Consider the following 19,250-nt stretch of genomic DNA (forward strand, 5'->3'; position numbering starts at 1 on the left):
TGTGGCCCTATGGCTACAGTAGTCAGAGCTTGTTGCCCTATGGCTAGAGAATCAAGAAGCCCCAAAAGGCGGCTCAGTAGGAATTCATTCTTATAGAATTGGGAGACTAACCACGACACAGGCGGCCTAACAGTGTGTCCCGTGGCTCGAATAACAAATCCACCACCACGATAATCCACCATTATGTCCAGTACCTGCTACAGTTCCAGCACAACCATTATGTCCAGTACCAGCTACAGTTCCAGCACAACCATTATGTCCAGTACCAGCTACAGTTCCAGCACAAACATTATGTCCAGTACCAGCTACAGTTCCAGCACAAACATTATGTCCAGTACCAGCTACAGTTCTAGCATAACCATTATGTCCTGTACCCAGTTACAGTTCCAGCAAAACCATTATGTCCTGTACCTGCTACAGTTCCAGCAAAACCATTATGTCCTGTACCTGCTACAGTTCCAGCATAACCATTATGTCCTGTACCTGCTACAGTTCTAGCACAACCATTATGTCCTGTACCTGCTACAGTTCCAGCACAACCATTATGTCCAGTACCAGCTACAGTTCCAGCACAACCATTATGTCCAGTACCAGCTACAGTTCCAGCACAACCATTATGTTCTGTACCTGCTACAGTTCCAGCACAACTATTATGTCCAGTACCAGCTACAGTTCCAACACAACCATTATGTCCAGTACCAGCTACAGTTCCAGCACAACCATTATGTCCAGTACCAGCTACAGTTCCTACGGAGTTCCTGCAGGAGATCTGTCTTATACACCTTAACGATCACAAAGCCTCATTAACACTAGTTATGGGGCCTCGTCTGTGATACACATGGACGAGAACCTCAGTCGATGGAGAAAGTACAGTCCTCTCAGGATCACCTCCTGAAGTTGTATCTGATGTTGTTGATATTCTGGCCTCCAGTCTGGAAACCTCTGCTGCTTGTTGCTCCATTTCTTTTCTTTCCACGTTGGAGGCACCAGTCACGCAGAAAGGTCCACACCAAGGCCAGGCCTTGATTGAAAAATAGAGGTTAATGAATTGAAAAAATGATAGACATCGGGAAAGTATTTAAGAATTTTTAGGAAGTGAAGAACCTTTTCTTCCAAACGTGTCAGGTCATAGTTATATAAGGAAAGACATGAAAAAGCAGAGAGTTCCAAAGCTTCGAGGAGTAGGGAAAGAAATAGTTATTAAAACGGCCCACGCTGGAGTTGCCAACGGCTACACAGCTATTATGTGACGCAGCAGCTTGCCGAGTACTGCGTGGTCTAGATAGTGGTGTTGGCACATAAGCAGCCAGCCCCTGGGAGGAAAACCCCAAGTAATACCTATAAAAGAAGGAAAGTGAACCAACATTGCGCTTTAGGCAAGTGGGGCAAGTTTTGAATTTATTCTGGGAGTGTTCATAAATCGGATCGCTTTCGATTCAGCTCTGCCAAGTAAGAATGCTGAGCTAGAACCACTCCAGATGTGAGAACAGAACTCCATACAATGACGCATTAATCCTTTGTATAAACAATAACTTTTCAGAAGAAAAGAAATTTCGACATCCAAACAGGACACCCAGTTTCTCAGAGCAGACTGATATTTCCGTAGTGTGGGTTTCCAAGACAGAGTGGATGTTACGGTAATATCAAGCATATTCAGTGAATTAAGAGGTGGAATTACAGAACTGGTGAAGGAGAAACGAATGTTGTGAGATGAGCAGAAATTGGGTTTTTGAGGCATTAAACCTAACCAGATACCGTCAACTCAACTGAGATATCCTGTCCAAGTCTAAGTTCATTGAGGAAGTTATATCGAGACGAGATGCAGATCAAGTGAGAAAAGAAGGAGCAGAATTGAGGGACGTACGTTGAGGCATGAAATGCTGAGTCGCAAGCGTATTAGTGCATTTGATTTATTTGTGAAGGACAGGAAATTGTTGATAAAAAGGAGAGAAATTGTAGGAGACAGGACAGAACCTTAGGGGACACCGCAGTTGATGGAGAAAAGAGAGGGGGGGGGGGAGGCTGATTCATCAACAGCTATGGAGATAGATCGGCGAGAGAGGAAGCTAAAAAATAAGAGAGAGGAAAGGCAAAAGTAGGTAGCTTGAAGATGAGACCCTGATACCACAGCTGTCAAAAGCTTTCGATATGTCAAGGGCAACAACAGAGAATTCCCGATATGTCAAGGGCAACATTAGAGATTCCCGAAAATCTTTCAGGAATGATGACATTAGTAACAGGAAAAATATCACCAGTGGATCTCGCCTTACGGAAGCCATACTGACGATCACAGAGAAGACTGTGAGATTTAAGATATTTAATTATATGGGAGTTGAGGAAGGATTCAAGAACTTTGGAAATGGTAGATGCCAAAGAAACGAGACGATAGTTCGAGGGGTTGGAACGGATACTTTTATTCGGGATGGGATGTACCAATGCATCAACTTTATGGCTTCATCTCGATCATGGTTTCTGGCACTATACTCCCTGTACTTCTTTGATCAATCAAAACGGCCAGGTCTTTGGAAGGAGCTTCTCGAAGTTCCAAAGAGGAATATATAGATTGGTCCTTGCATTTAAACGTGCGATTATAATTATCACGCAATATTCCTTGATTTCAACTTGAGGGTCAATATTCTTTCATTGGTAGTTCTTATCATACTTTCTTTATATATATATATATATATATATATATATATATATATATATATATATATATATATATATATATATATATATATATATATATAACTTTTTTTTTTTTTTTTCCTTTTTTTTTTCTTTGTCGCTGTCTCCCGCGTTTGCGAGGTAGCGCAAGGAAACAGACGAAAGAAATGGCCCAACCCACCCCCATACACATGTATATACATACGTCCACACACGCAAATATACATACCTACACAGCTTTCCATGGTTTACCCCAGACGCTTCACATGCCCTGATTCAATCCACTGACAGCACGTCAACCCCGGTGTACCACATCGATCCAATTCACTCTATTCCTTGCACGCCTTTCACCCTCCTGCATGTTCAGGCCCCGATCACACAAAATCTTTTTCACTCCATCTTTCCACCTCCAATTTGGTCTCCCACTTCTCCTCGTTCCCTCCACCTCCGACACATATATCCTCTTGGTCAATCTTTCCTCACTCATTCTCTCCATGTGCCCAAACCATTTCAAAACACCCTCTTCTGCTCTCTCAACCACGCTCTTTTTATTTCCACACATCTCTCTTACACTTACGTTACTTACTCGATCAAACCACCTCACACCACACATTGTCCTCAAACATCTCATTTCCAGCACATCCATCCTCCTGCGCACAACTCTATCCATAGCCCACGCCTCGCAACCATACAACATTGTTGGAACCACTATTCCTTCAAACATACACATTTTTGCTTTCTGAGATAATGTTCTCGACTTCCACACATTCTTCAAGGCTCCCAGGATTTTCGCCTCCTCCCCAACCCTATGATCCACTTCCGCTTCCATGATTCCATCCGCTGCCAGATCCACTCCCAGATATCTAAAACACTTTACTTCCTCCAGTTTTTCTCCATTCAAACTTACCTCCCAATTGACTTGACCCTCAACCCTACTGTACCTAATAACCTTGCTCTTATTCACATTTACTCTTAACTTTCTTCTTTCACACACTTTACCAAACTCAGTCACCAGCTTCTGCAGTTTCTCACATGAATCAGCCACCAGCGCTGTATCATCAGCGAACAACAACTGACTCACTTCTCAAGCTCTCTCATCCACAACAGACTTCATACTTGCCCCTCTTTCCAAAACTCTTGCATTCACCTCCCTAACAACCCCATCCATAAACAAATAAACAACCATGGAGACATCACACATCCCTGCCGCAAACCTACATTCACTGAGATCCAATCACTTTCCTCTCTTCCTACACGTACACATGCCTTACATCCTCGATGAAAACTTTTCACTGCTTTTAACAACTTGCCTCCCACACCATATATTCTTAATACCTTCCACAGAGCATCTCTATCAACTCTATCATATGCCTTCTCCAGATCCATAAATGCTACATACAAATCCATTTGTTTTTCTAAGTATTTCTCACATACATTCTTCAAAGCAAACACCTGATCCACACATCCTCTACCACTTCTGAAACCACGCTGCTCTTCCCCAATCTGAAATCTGTACATGCCTTCACCCTCTCAATCAATACCCTCCCATATAATTTACCAGGAATACTCAACAAACTTATACCTCTGTAATTTGAGCACTCACTCTTATCCCCTTTGCCCTTGTTCAATGGCACTATGCACGCATTCCGCCAATCCTCAGGCACCTCACCATGAGTCATACGTACATTAAATAACCTTACCAACCAGTCAATAATACAGTCACCCCCTTTTTTAATAAATTCCACTGCAATACCATCCAAACCCGCTGCCTTGCCGGCTTTCATCCTCCGCAAAGCTTTTACTACCTCTTCTCTGTTTACCAAATCATTCTCCCTAACCCTCTCACTTTGCACACCACCTCGACCAAAACACCCTATATCTGCCACTCTATCATCAAACACATTCAACAAACCTTCAAAATACTCACTCCATCTCCTTCTCACATCACCACTACTTGTTATCACCTCCCCATTTGCGCCCTTCACTGAAGTTCCCATTTGCTCCCTTGTCTTACGCACTTTATTTACCTCCTTCCAAAACATCTTTTTATTCTCCCTAAAATTTAATGATACTCTCTCACCCCAACTCTCATTTGCCCTCTTTTTCACCTCTTGCACCTTTCTCTTGACCTCCTGTCTCTTTCTTTTATACATCTCCCACTCAATTGCATTTTTTCCCTGCAAAAATCGTCCAAATGCCTCTCTCTTCTCTTTCACTAATAATCTTACTTCTTCATCCCACCACTCACTACCCTTTCTAATCAACCCACCTCCCACTCTTCTCATGCCACAAGCATCTTTTGCGCAATCCATCACTGCTTCCCTAAATACATCCCATTCCTCCCTCACTCCCCTTATTTCCATTGTTCTCACCTTTTTCCATTCTGTACTCAGTCTCTCCTGGTACTTCCTCACACAAGTCTTCTTCCCAAGCTCACTTACTCTCACCACCCTCTTCACCCCAACATTCACTCTTCTTTTCTGAAAACCCATACAAATCTTCACCTTAGCCTCCACAAGATAATGATCAGACATCCCTCCAGTTGCACCTCTCAGCACATTAACATCCAAAAGTCTCTCTTTCGCGCGCCTATCAATTAACACGTAATCCAATAACGCTCTCTGGCCATCTCTCCTACTTACATACGTATACTTATGTATATCTCGCTTTTTAAACCAGGTATTCCCAATCACCATTCCTTTTTCAGCACATAAATCTACAAGCTCTTCACCATTTCCATTTACAACACTGAACACCCCATGTTTACCAATTATTCCCTCAACTGCCACATTACTCACCTTTGCATTCAAATCACCCATCACTATAAACCGGTCTCGTGCATCAAAACCACTAACACACTCATTCAGCTGCTCCCAAAACACTTGCCTAAATTGTTTCTTACATTTTTCATATGTATATATATGTATATGTGTGTGTGTGTGTATATGTGCGTATGTATGTGTATGTATATGTATATGTATATATATGTATACTATCCCTGGGGATAGGGGTGAAAGAATACTTCCCACGCATTCCTCGCGTGTCGTAGAATGCGACTAGAGGGGATGGGAGCGGGGGGCCAGAAATCCTCCCCTCCTTGTATTTTTTAACTTTCTAAAATGGGAAACAGAAGGAGTCACGCGGGGAGTGCTCATCCTCCTCGAAGGCTCAGACTGGGGTGTCTAAATGTGTGTGGATGTAACCAAGATGTGAAAAAAGGAGAGATAGGTAGTATGTTTGAGGAAAGGAATCAGGATGTTTTGGCTCTGAGTGAAACGAAGCTCAAGGGTAAAGGGGAAGAGTGGTTTGGGAATGTCTTGGGAGTAAAGTCAGGGGTTAGTGAGAGGACAAGAGCAAGGGAAGGAGTAGCAGTACTCCTGAAACAGTTGTGGGAATATGTGATAGAATGTAAGAAAGTAAATTCTCGATTAATATGGGTAAAACTGAAAGTTGATCGAGAGAGATGGGTGATTATTGGTGCATATGCACCTGGGCATGAGAAGAAAGATATATATATATATATATATATATATATATATATATATATATATATATATATATATATATATATATATATATATATATATATATATATATATATATATATATATATATATATTTTTTTTTTTTTTTTTTTTTTTTTTTTTTAGACTTTGTCGCTGTCTCCCGCGTTTGCGAGGTAGCGCAAGGAAACAGACGAAAGAAATGGCCCAACCCCCCCCATACACATGTACATACACACGTCCACACACGGAAATATACATACCTACACAGCTTTCCATGGTTTACCCCAGACGCTTCACATGCCTTGATTCAATCCACTGACAGCACGTCAACCCCTGTATACCACATCGCTCCAATTCACTCTATTCCTTGCCCTCCTTTCACCCTCCTGCATGTTCAGGCCCCGATCACACAAAATCTTTTTCACTCCATCTTTCCACCTCCAATTTGGTCTCCCTCTTCTCCTCGTTCCCTCCACTTCCGACACATATATCCTCTTGGTCAATCTTTCCTCACTCATTCTCTCCATGTGCCCAAACCATTTCAAAACACCCTCTTCTGCTCTCTCAACCACGCTCTTTTTATTTCCACACATCTCTCTTACCCTTACGTTACTTACTCGATCAAACCACCTCACACCACACATTGTCCTCAAACATCTCATTTCCAGCACATCCATCCTCCTGCGCACAACTCTATCCATAGCCCACGCCTCGCAACCATACAACATTGTTGGAACTACTATTCCTTCAAACATACCCATTTTTGCTTTCCGGGATAATGTTCTCGACTTCCACACATTTTTCAAGGCTCCCAAAATTTTCGCCCCCTCCCCCACCCTATGATCCACTTCCGCTTCCATGGTTCCATCCGCTGACAGATCCACTCCCAGATATCTAAAACACTTCACTTCCTCCAGTTTTTCACCATTCAAACTCACCTCCCAATTGACTTGACCCTCAACCCTACTGTACCTAATAACCTTGCTCTTATTCACATTTACTCTTAACTTTCTTCTTCCACACACTTTACCAAACTCCGTCACCAGCTTCTGCAGTTTCTCACATGAATCCGCCACCAGCGCTGTATCATCAGCGAACAACAACTGACTCACTTCCCAAGCTCTCTCATCCCCAACAGACTTCATACTTGCCCCTCTTTCCAAGACTCTTGCATTTACCTCCCTAACAACCCCATCCATAAACAAATTAAACAACCATGGAGACATCACACACCCCTGCCGCAAACCTACATTCACTGAGAACCAATCACTTTCCTCTCTTCCTACACGTACACATGCCTTACATCCTCGATAAAAACTTTTCACTGCTTCTAACAACTTGCCTCCCACACCATATATTCTTAATACCTTCCACAGAGCATCTCTATCAACTCTATCATATGCCTTCTCCAGATCCATAAATGCTACATACAAATCCATTTGTTTTTCTAAGTATTTCTCACATACATTCTTCAAAGCAAACACCTGATCCACACATCCTCTACCACTTCTGAAACCACACTGCTCTTCCCCAATCTGATGCTCTGTACATGCCTTCACCCTCTCAATCAATACCCTCCCATATAATTTACCAGGAATACTCAACAAACTTATACCTCTGTAATTTGAGCACTCACTCTTGTCCCCTTTGCCTTTGTACAATGGCACTATGCACGCATTCCGCCAATCCTCAGGCACCTCACCATGAGTCATACATACATTAAATAACCTTACCAACCAGTCAACAATACAGTCACCCCCTTTTTTAATAAATTCCACTGCAATACCATCCAAACCTGCTGCCTTGCCGGCTTTCATCTTCCGCAAAGCTTTTACTACCTCTTCTCTGTTTACCAAATCATTTTCCCTAACCCTCTCACTTTGCACACCACCTCGACCCAAACACCCTATATCTGCCACTCTGTCATCAGACACATTCAACAAACCTTCAAAATACTCATTCCATCTCCTTCTCACATCACCACTACTTGTTATCACCTCCCCATTTACGCCCTTCACTGAAGTTCCCATTTGCTCCCTTGTCTTACGCACCCTATTTACCTCCTTCCAGAACATCTTTTTATTCTCCCTAAAATTTACTGATATATATATATATATATATATATATATATATATATATATATATATATATATATATATATATATATTTTTTTTTTTTTTTTTCATACTATTCACCATTTCCCGCATTAGCAAGGTAGCGTGAAGAACAGAGGACTGGGCCTTAAAGGGAATATCCTCACCTGGCCCCCTTCTCTGTTCCTTCTTTTGGAAAATTGAAAAAAAAAAAAAAAAAAGAGAGGGGAGGATTTCCAGCCCCCCGCTCCCTTCCCTTTTAGTCGCCTTCTACGACACGCAGGGAATACGTGGGAAGTATTATTTCTCCCCTATCCCCAGGGATAATATATATATATATATATATATATATATATATATATATATATATATATATATCAGGGCATGTGAAGCGTCTGGGGTAAATCATGGAAAGCTGTGTAGGTATGTATGTTTGCGTGTGTGGACGTATGTATATACATGTGTATGGGGGTGGGTTGGGCCATTTCTTTCGTCTGTTTCCTTGCGCTACCTCGCAAACGCGGGAGACAGCGACAAAGCAAAAAAAAAATAAATAAATAAATAAAAAGATGTTCTGGAAGCAGGTAAATAAAGTGCGTAAGACAAGGGAGCAAATGGGAACTTCAGTGAAGGGCGCAAATGGGGAGGTGATAACAAGTAGTGGTGATGTGAGAAGGAGATGGAGTGAGTATTTTGAAGGTTTGTTGAATGTGTTTGAGGATAGAGTGGCAGATATAGGGTGTTTTGGTCGAGGTGGTGTGCAAAGTGAGAGGGTTAGGGAAAAATGATTTGGTGAACAGAGAAGAGGTAGTGAAAGCTTTGCGGAAGATGAAAGCCGGCAAGGCAGCAGGTTTGGATGGTATTGCAGTGGAATTTATTAAAAAAGGGGGTGACTGTATTATTGACTGGTTGGTAAGGTTATTTAATGTATGTATGACTTATGGTGAGGTGCCTGAGGATTGGCGGAATGCGTGCATAGTGCCATTGTACAAAGGCAAAGGGGATAAGAGTGAGTGCTCAAATTACAGAGGTATAAGTTTGTTGAGTATTCCTGGTAAATTATATGGGTGGGTATTGATTGAGAGGGTGAAGGCATGTACAGAGCATCAGATTGGGGAAGAGCAGTGTGGTTTCAGAAGTGGTAGAGGATGTGTGGATCAGGTGTTTGCTTTGAAGAATGTATGTGAGAAATACTTAGAAAAGCAAATGGATTTGTATGTAGCATTTATGGATCTGGAGAAGGCATATGATAGAGTTGATAGAGATGCTCTGTGGAAGGTATTAAGAATATATGGTGTGAGAGGCAAGTTCTTAGAGGCAGTGAAAAGTTTTTATCGAGGATGTAAGGCATGTGTACGTGTAGGAAGAGAGGAAAGTGATTGGTTCTCAGTGAATGTAGGTTTGCGGCAGGGGTGTGTGATGTCTCCATGGTTGTTTAATTTGTTTATGGATGGGGTTGTTAGGGAGGTGAATGCAAGAGTTTTGGAAAGAGGGGCAAGTATGAAGTCTGTTGGGGATGAGAGAGCTTGGGAAGTGAGTCAGTTGTTGTTCGCTGATGATACAGCGCTGGTGGCTGATTCATGTGAGAAACTGCAGAAGCTGGTGACTGAGTTTGGTAAAGTGTGTGAAAGAAGAAAGTTAAGAGTAAATGTGAATAAGAGCAAGGTTATTAGGTACAGTAGGGTTGAGGGTCAAGTCAATTGGGAGGTAAGTTTGAATGGAGAAAAACTGGAGGAATTAAAGTGTTTTAGATATCTGGGAGTGGATCTGGCAGCGGATGGAACCATGGAAGCGGAAGTGGATCATAGGGTGGGGGAGGGGGCGAAAATTCTGGGAGCCTTGAAGAATGTGTGGAAGTCGAGAACATTATCTCGGAAAGCAAAAATGGGTATGTTTGAAGGAATAGTGGTTCCAACAATGTTGTATGGTTGCGAGGCGTGGGCTATGGATAGAGTTGTGCGCAGGAGGATGGATGTGCTGGAAATGAGATGTTTGAGGACAATGTGTGGTGTGAGGTGGTTTGATCGAGTAAGTAACGTAAGTGTAAGAGAGATGTGTGGAAATAAAAAGAGCGTGGTTGAGAGAGCAGAAGAGGGTGTTTTGAAATGGTTTGGGCACATGGAGAGAATGAGTGAGGAAAGATTGACCAAGATGATATATGTGTCGGAGGTGGAGGGAACGAGGAGAAGTGGGAGACCAAATTGGAGGTGGAAAGATGGAGTGAAAAAGATTTTGTGTGATCGGGGCCTGAACATGCAGGAGGGTGAAAGGCGTGCAAGGAATAGAGTGAATTGGATCGATGTGGTATACCGGGGTTGACGTGCTGTCAGTGGATTGAAGTAGGGCATGTCAAGCATCTGGGGTAAACCATGGAAAGTTGTGTGGGGCCTGGATGTGGAAAGGGAGCTGTGGTTTCGGGCATTATTGCATGACAGCTAGAGGCTGAGTGTGAATATATGGGGTCTTTGTTGTCTTTTCCTAGTGCTGCCTCGCACACATGAGGGGGGAGGGGGATGGTATTCCATGTGTGGCGAAGTGGCGATGGGAATGAATAAAGGCAGACAGTGTGAATTGTGTGCATGGGTATATATGTATGTGTCTGTGTGTGCATACATATGTGTACATTGAGATGTATAGGTATGTATATTTGCGTGTGTGGACGTGTATGTATATACATTGTGTATGGGGTGGGTTGAGCCATTTCTTTCGTCTGTTTCCTTGCGCTACCTCGCAAACGCGGGAGACAGCGACAAAGCAAAATGATAATAATAAAATAATATATATATATATATATATATATATATATATATATATATATATATATATATATATATATATATATATTTTTTTTTTTACTGCAAGGGTAGTGTTAGACTGGTACAAGGGACGTGTGAGACTGGTACAAGGGACGTGTGAGATTGGTACAAGGGACGTGTGAGACGTGTTGAGGACTTATGAGACTAGTTTAGGGGCCCAACTACCTACCCACCCACCTACCTACGACCTAACCTAACCTGCCACAAGAAATTCCGACGAGAATTAGATAGAATAATGTACCCCACACCCACATTCGCATAATAGGAAAACATCGACAGCCACTCCAGGAATCCCCTGTTGTCTGGTAATTACCAGATATGATAAGTTCATCCGGTTATATATATATATATATATATATATATATATATATATATATATATATATATATATATATATATATATATATATATATATATATATATATATATTATCCCTGGGGATAGGGGAGAAAGAATACTTCCCACGTGTTCCCTGCGTGTCGTAGAAGGCGAATAAATGGGGAAGGAGCGGGGGGCTGGAAATCCTCCCCTCTCATCATCTTTTTTTTCTTTTTTTAAATTTTCCAAAAGAAGGAACAGAGAAGGGGGCCAGGTGAGGATATTCCCTCTGAGGCCCAGTCCTCTGTTCTTGACGCTACCTCGCTAACGCGGGAAATGGCGAATAGTTTGAAAGAAAGAATATATATATATATATATATATATATATATATATATATATATATATATATATATATATATATATATATAATTTTCTTGTGACGTCAATCTTCAGTGGGCGTAAAACCGGATGAACTTATCATATCTGGTAATTACCAGACAACAGGGGATTCCTGGAGTGGCTGTCGATGTTTTCCTATTGTGCGAATGTGGGTGTGGGGTACATTATTCTATCTATTTCTCGTCAGAATTTCTTGTGCCAGGTTAGGTTAGGTCGTAGGTAGGTGGGTGGGTAGGTAGTTGGGCCCCTAAACTAGTCTCATAAGTCCTCAACACCAGTCTCACACGTCCCTTGTACCAATCTCACACGTCCCTTGTACCAGTCTCACACGTCCCTCTCACACGTCCCTTGTACCAGTCTCACACGTCCCTCTCACACGTCCCTTGTACCAGTCTCACACGTCCCTCTCACACGTCCCTTGTACCAGTCTCACACGTCCCTCTCACACGTCCCTTGTACCAGTCTCACACGTCCCGTGCTGTCCACCTCACTGACCACATTGTAAACACAATAATTTTCCAAGGTTTGACAATTTCGCTCAACTGTGGCTAATGATACTGTTTCTTAATGAAGGTAAGAAATCATAATTTTTTTCGTTCGTAAGAAAATAAAAGTAATTTGTTCAATAGCTTACTTTGCCAAATCATCTGATTCCCACTTTCTCGTGCACTTTGCAGGATGTACTCATCAATTTTTACTATAGTCCACATGACATTGAGAAATAGAAGAAATACGCTTCAGTATTTAGAATTTGTGGAGCATACATCCTTAGAATGACTCGTTGTGCAAGATCTTTACGTTAAATTTCAAGCTTTACTGATTCGGTCTTACTACGGAAATCGTTTGGGTCAGATGAGTCCAAAGTTTGATGGAAAAAGAAGCGATAAACATTGTATCAGAGAGTGAAAATTACATCAGAAGTGTCTTTACAGAAAGTGCAAGATTCTGTGAAAATTTAGCCAACTAACACTAGACACCACATGTAAGTCCGAATTTGACAGATGGAGTCACCGCTATCACACTTTTTAGTCATAGTAAATGTTTCATCAAGTATGATAAGCAGTACATCGGTAAAGGAGCATCGTCATTTGAAGAGGGTATCACGAAGCAATTGTGGGGACAAAAAATGTTGCAAGAAATAGTAGGTGGCACCTAAGGAAGGGAGGTGGCAGCCGTGGATCAGGGAGACCGTGAAGTAGGTGCGTCGTAAGTGTTAGTCCTTGGGCTCAGACCAGTCAGACAAGGTAAGGAGACTCCGTCCTTCTTCGCTGTTATATGAACAAGTGTGTATTAAATGTGTATATGTTCATAGGCTCAGTGTTTGGCTGTGTCTTCTTGTTGATGCACTGAGTGAAGGTGAAGTATGGTGTATTACACTTTCGTGCTTCCCAATATCAATGAATCTCATTTTGTTATTGATTATTAGGATTTAGTAAATTAATTTACTTTCGTTAACACTGTGTATTAGACTTACGTGAAATGGTATGGTACACGACAACTGTTAAATGAAATTACAACTTGGTACCTGGTGGCCACATGATGTTGTACCCTTCATGATTATCACCAGTCATGCAAGGTGAGCAGTCCACGTCTTCGCTGATGTTTGACAACTTTGCATTAGACCTGTATATGTCTACAGTGTTTGGCCGTTATGTATATGTTTACAGTGTTTGGTTATGTATATGTTTATGGTGTTTGGCCGTTATGTATATGTTTACAGTGTTTGGCCGTTATGTATATATTTATGGTGTTTGGCCGTTATGTATATGTTTACAGTGTTTGGCCGTTATGTATATGTTTATAGGCTCAGTGTTTGGCCGTTTATGTACTGAAAATGATGAAAATGTTTCATTAATAAGAAGAGTCAGAGCAAATGATGAGACGATAGTGTGATACGAGTTGCTGTGATAAGCTGCTATTCTCTAACGTTAGACTATATAACAGGAGAGGCCAGCGCTGAATACTATACGTAAATGGGAAATTACTGTGGGTAGAAAGAGCGGCTATAAGTTAGATAAGTATCATTATATAGGTTGAAGTATCGCCCCTATAAATGGGACGCCTTTCTATGATGGACAGTACCATGTTGTGGTGGGTAGTACGTCATTGTGCTGGATAGTAACTTGCCGTAGTACACAGTACGTATATTGCCATGGTAGTAATACCTAATATAGTTAACAATATATATATATATATATATATATATATATATATATATATATATATATATATATATATATATATATATTCCTATGAGCCCACGGGGAAAATGAAACGCGATAAGTTCCCAAGTGTATTTACGTGTGATAACCACTTCAGGGGAGATACAAGAAAGAAATATAAGTCAGCTGATATACAACCGTCTGCAGCAGAAACTTTCAAGGAGAATCATGTGTTGGAAAGTGTTTGTCAACTTTATTGCATTGTTTGCAGGAGAGAGTTTGCCTACATTATCGTCAAGTTACACGAGACCTTGACTCACCTGGCGAGGGGTACAGGCCAGCAAGGTTACTCCTGCCGTGACTCCACAACGTAGGCTTAATTATATCGATAACAAACTTATTGTGATAGAAATTACTTGTTTGCTGCACGCCGAAGGTTGCTATACTGTAGTTAGCCGGTTCACGAAGTGGGAAACTTGAATGCCCGAGTCACAGACTAGAGAGCCTACCTGATCAGTTGTCAGTACCACGTCGGCCGGGTTGCTGATGGTTTGAGCGTGTGTTTATACATGATGGTTATCGCCAGACAGATGGTCGGTTGCTGTACAGACACACTCTACTGCAAGGGTTGGCTTGCTAGTCAGGTCACTGAAGTAATACGGACACGAATCTAAGAATGTAATATTTGTCACCGTGCCATACTGTCATCAGAGAACGACACACATGTGAATGTAATCCCTGACCACTTTCTTCCCGCCAGAGGGTGAATGAAACCATGGGTTAGTGCCAGTTTTATCAGAGGAGTGGATACAAAGTTCTGAGATGCTGTGTACGACTTCCACAATTATCATAAGATAAAATAATATGCAGTAGGGTAGGTGGCCTCCCGTCCCAGTCTTCTGATCAAGGTGTCGGATGTATCTTTATGAAACAACAGAATGTTGCAAACAGAACGGTTCTGGCAGGATATCAAGTATTTGCTAAAACTGATGTGAAAATGGCAACATGATCTAGGCTGACTTTCTCTTGCTTCAGCTCATTTGGAAGTACCTGGAGCTTTCCTAACGTGCCGCTTGACCGGTGGCCGTAGCCTTAGAGCGAGTCTCTGGTCTCTACATGCAGCAGAGAAGGACGGAAGCACCTTGGCTGAAGATGACACATATCAACTGTGTCAGGAAATTAACGTATGGATCCAGATAATGAAGCCATACTTCTAAGCTTTACTAACACGCTACGAAAGCCGGACATTGTTGCCACGTGGGGCCTCATTTCTTAGAACTTAAATGTGAGACATGTCTTCTGCCTAGAAAATCCTGGCGAATAGCGGTGTGAGTTGTAATATGAGACCTTCACAAACATACAGTTATGTTTCAGTCACGTAGCATCATAGTTATATTGTGCATCATATTGGGTTAGTTCATGCAACTTCCCTCACTTTAACCCCACAAGAATAAATATGATTAATCCTTCTTTTGAAGTATGAAACGAGGAATCCATTTGATTCCAGAAAGCACAACATTTTACATTCTGGAACATAACATGACCAGAGCAGAACGCTGTTTCGCACAGTCAGTTCGGAATAAAAGGAGGAAAACTGTCTGTCTTCCAAGACAAGGAGGGATGAGGACTGCCTTTCATAACAAGGTCTCAACAATGTGCATTTTGTTCTTGAATGAAGATTGTGTATCATCAAGTGATCCACTAGAGCCTGCCTGGTTACCACACACTCTCCCAACCTCCAGTTATTTAAACGTTCTTCATGTTAAGAAGGCGCTTCACAACGTAGCATGTACTTACATGCTACTGTTCATCATGTTACCCTTCTATACAATACACAGTGCAATGTCTTCACAAGTAGCCAAAACAACTAGATGCGGGCAATATGCTGAGCCTGGTGGCTACTCACTAGCTTTCGTTTATTTGATTACTGTGAGTGGAAGGAACGATACTGAAATGAATAACAAGTTTTGAAAGCCAATTGTGTAACTGATATTGTAAATGGAAACATGTTTGCTGCCTATATCACTCTCCTCTGTAAGCACAGTATGACCTAACATGTATAAAAAAAATCTAGAAGCTACCTCAGTGTTTCCCAGTTGTCTTGGAAGAATCATCAGAGGTTCTCTCTCCTCGCGTAGCTAGGACGCCATTTGGTAAACATGTTTACCAAAAGGTGTCCTAGTTACGCCTCTTCGTTGCATATCAACTGACTGTTACATTTCTCTCTTGTGTCTCCCCTGATGATGTGATTATTACACGGAAGTGCACCTGGGAAATTATCGTGTTTCTGTTTCCCCGTGGACTCATAGGAATATACTTTATCACGCACAAAATTGTGATACTTTCCAATATATTTATTAAAAAAGGGGGTGACTGTATTGTTGACTGGTTGGTAAGGTTATTTAATGTATGTATGACTCATGGTGAGGTGCCTGAGGATTGGCGGAATGCGTGCATAGTGCCATTGTACAAAGGCAAAGGGGATAAGAGTGAGTGCTCAAATTACAGAGGTATAAGTTTGTTGAGTATTCCTGGTAAATTATATGGGAGGGTATTGATTGAGAGGGTGAAGGCATGTACAGAGCATCAGATTGGGGAAGAGCAGTGTGGTTTCAGAAGTGGTAGAGGATGTGTGGATCAGGTGTTTGCTTTGAAGAATGTATGTGAGAAATACTTAGAAAAGCAAATGGATTTGTATGTAGCATTTATGGATCTGGAGAAGGCATATGATAGAGTTGATAGAGATGCTCTGTGGAAGGTATTAAGAATATATGGTGTGGGAGGCAAGTTGTTAGAAGCAGTGAAAAGTTTTTATCGAGGATGTAAGGCATGTGTACGTGTAGGAAGAGAGGAAAGTGATTGGTTCTCAGTGAATGTAGGTTTGCGGCAGGGGTGTGTGATGTCTCCATGGTTGTTTAATTTGTTTATGGATGGGGTTGTTAGGGAGGTAAATGCAAGAGTCTTGGAAAGTGGGGCAAGTATGAAGTCTGTTGGGGATGAGAGAGCTTGGGAAGTGAGTCAGTTGTTGTTCGCTGATGATACAGCGCTGGTGGCGGATTCATGTGAGAAACTGCAGAAGCTGGTGACTGAGTTTGGTAAAGTGTGTGGAAGAAGAAAGTTAAGAGTAAATGTGAATAAGAGCAAGGTTATTAGGTACAGTAGGGTTGAGGGTCAAGTCAATTGGGAGGTGAGTTTGTATGGTGAAAAACTGGAGGAAGTGAAGTGTTTTAGATATCTGGGAGTGGATCTGTCAGCGGATGGAACCATGGAAGCGGAAGTGGATCATAGGGTGGGGGAGGGGGCGAAAATTTTGGGAGCCTTGAAAAATGTGTGGAAGTCGAGAACATTATCCCGGAAAGCAAAAATGGGTATGTTTGAAGGAATAGTAGTTCCAACAATGTTGTATGGTTGCGAGGCGTGGGCTATGGATAGAGTTGTGCGCAGGAGGATGGATGTGCTGGAAATGAGATGTTTGAGGATAATGTGTGGTGTGAGGTGGTTTGATCGAGTAAGTAACGTAAGGGTAAGAGAGATGTGTGGAAATAAAAAGAGCGTGGTTGAGAGAGCAGAAGAGGGTGTTTTAAAATGGTTTGGGCACATGGAGAGAATGAGTGAGGAAAGATTGACCAAGAGGATATATGTGTCGGAGGTGGAGGGAACGAGGAGAAGAGGGAGACCAAATTGGAGGTGGAAAGATGGAGTGAAAAAGATTTTGTGTGATCGGGGCCTGAACATGCAGGAGGGTGAAAGGAGGGCAAGGAATAGAGTGAATTGGAGCGATGTGGTATACAGGGGTTGACGTGCTGTCAGTGGATTGAATCAAGGCATGTGAAGCGTCCGGGGTAAACCATGGAAAGCTGTGTAGGTATGTATATTTGTGTGTGTGGACGTGTGTATGTACATGTGTATGGGGGGGGTTGGGCCATTTCTTTCGTCTGTTTCCTTGCGCTACCTCGCAAACGCGGGAGACAGCGACAAAGTATAAAAAAAAAAAAATATATATATATATATATATATATATATATATATATATATATATATATATATATATATATATATCTGTGTTACGTACCTCTATCTGTGTTATGTACCTCTATCTGTGTTACATACCTCTATCTCTGTTACGTACCTCTATCTGTGTGTTATATACCTCTATCTCTGTTACGTACCTCTATCTGTGTTACATACCTCTATTTGTGTTACGTATCTCTATCTGTGTTACGCACCTCTATCTGTGTTACGTACATCTATCTGTGTTACGTTCCTCTATCTGTGTGTTATATACCTCTATCTGTGTTACGTACCTCTATCTGTGTTACCAACCTCTATCTGTGTTATATACCTCTGTGTTACGTACCGCTATCTGTGTGTTATGTATCTCTATCTGTGTTACGTGCCTCTACCTGTGTGTTATATACCTCTACCCGTGTGTTATGTACTTCTATCTGTGTTACGTACCTCTATCTGCGTGTGTTATGTATCTCTATCTGTGTTATGTACCTCTATCTGTCTTACGTACCTCTATCTGTGTGTTATGTACCTCTGTGTTATTTACCTCTATCTGTGTTACGTACCTTTACCTGTGTGTTACCTATATCTGTGTTATGTACCTCTATCTGTGTGTTACGTACCTCTATCTATGTTACGTACCTCTATCTGTGTGTTACGTACCTCTATCTGTGTTACGTACCTCTATCTGTGTGTTATGTACCTCTATCTGTGTTATGTACCTCTATCTGTGTGTTACGTATCTCTAACTGTGTGTTATGTACCTCTATCTGTGTTATGTACCTCTATCTGTTTTACGCACCTCTATCTGTTACGTAGCTCACGTCAAAGAACTCACTCACATTTTTCATTTCCTGGAATCAAGGCAGCCTTGGTATGCGGGAGCGTTTAGAAAGCGGTCCTAGATAACACCAGGACTCTTTCTTTGAAAGGGGTTTGAGGTCATTATGAATAAGTTAAATTTCAACGTATAAAGCGAGTTTGCCGTACCAGTGACATGGTACAATTTGGTTCTGTTGTCGTCTGCGGTGGATGTCGTGAATGTTTGCTGTATTCCTCCACTGAGGTCAGGGATGACTACATCGAGTATTGAGAGCAACTTTCTACGCCTGCGCTCCTTCCTTAGAGCCACTTTGTCATTTCTTACCCGTATTAGATATGTGCTCCTAGGATTTCTTTTATTGACTGCTGCAGTTTCAAGGTTGCACTTCAAGTAGGAGCATGATAACGTAGGTTCCTTTATGATGATAAGGTCTTGCATTACATTAACCTTTACCGTC

General features: G+C 41.7%; 1 protein-coding gene across 3 annotated transcripts in view; it reads left to right on the forward strand.

Moving 5' to 3' along the window:
- LOC139765060 (aminopeptidase N-like) overlaps positions 1 to 19,250 on the forward strand; it is a 127,062-nt gene that overhangs the window by 2,188 nt on the left and 105,624 nt on the right. The window contains exon 1 of one of the 3 annotated variants that reach the window (XM_071692152.1): positions 12,955 to 13,044. The exons of 1 other annotated variant lie outside the window; for it this stretch is intronic. The gene's annotated coding sequence lies outside the window, so the exon portion shown is untranslated. Of the gene's footprint in view, positions 1 to 12,954; positions 13,084 to 19,250 lie in introns of those variants that run through there. One more of the 3 variants, XM_071692153.1, reaches the window with a different exon arrangement.

The sequence above is a fragment of the Panulirus ornatus genome, chromosome 52, assembly GCF_036320965.1.
Source record: "Panulirus ornatus isolate Po-2019 chromosome 52, ASM3632096v1, whole genome shotgun sequence".
Classification (NCBI taxonomy): Eukaryota; Metazoa; Arthropoda; class Malacostraca; order Decapoda; family Palinuridae; genus Panulirus; species Panulirus ornatus.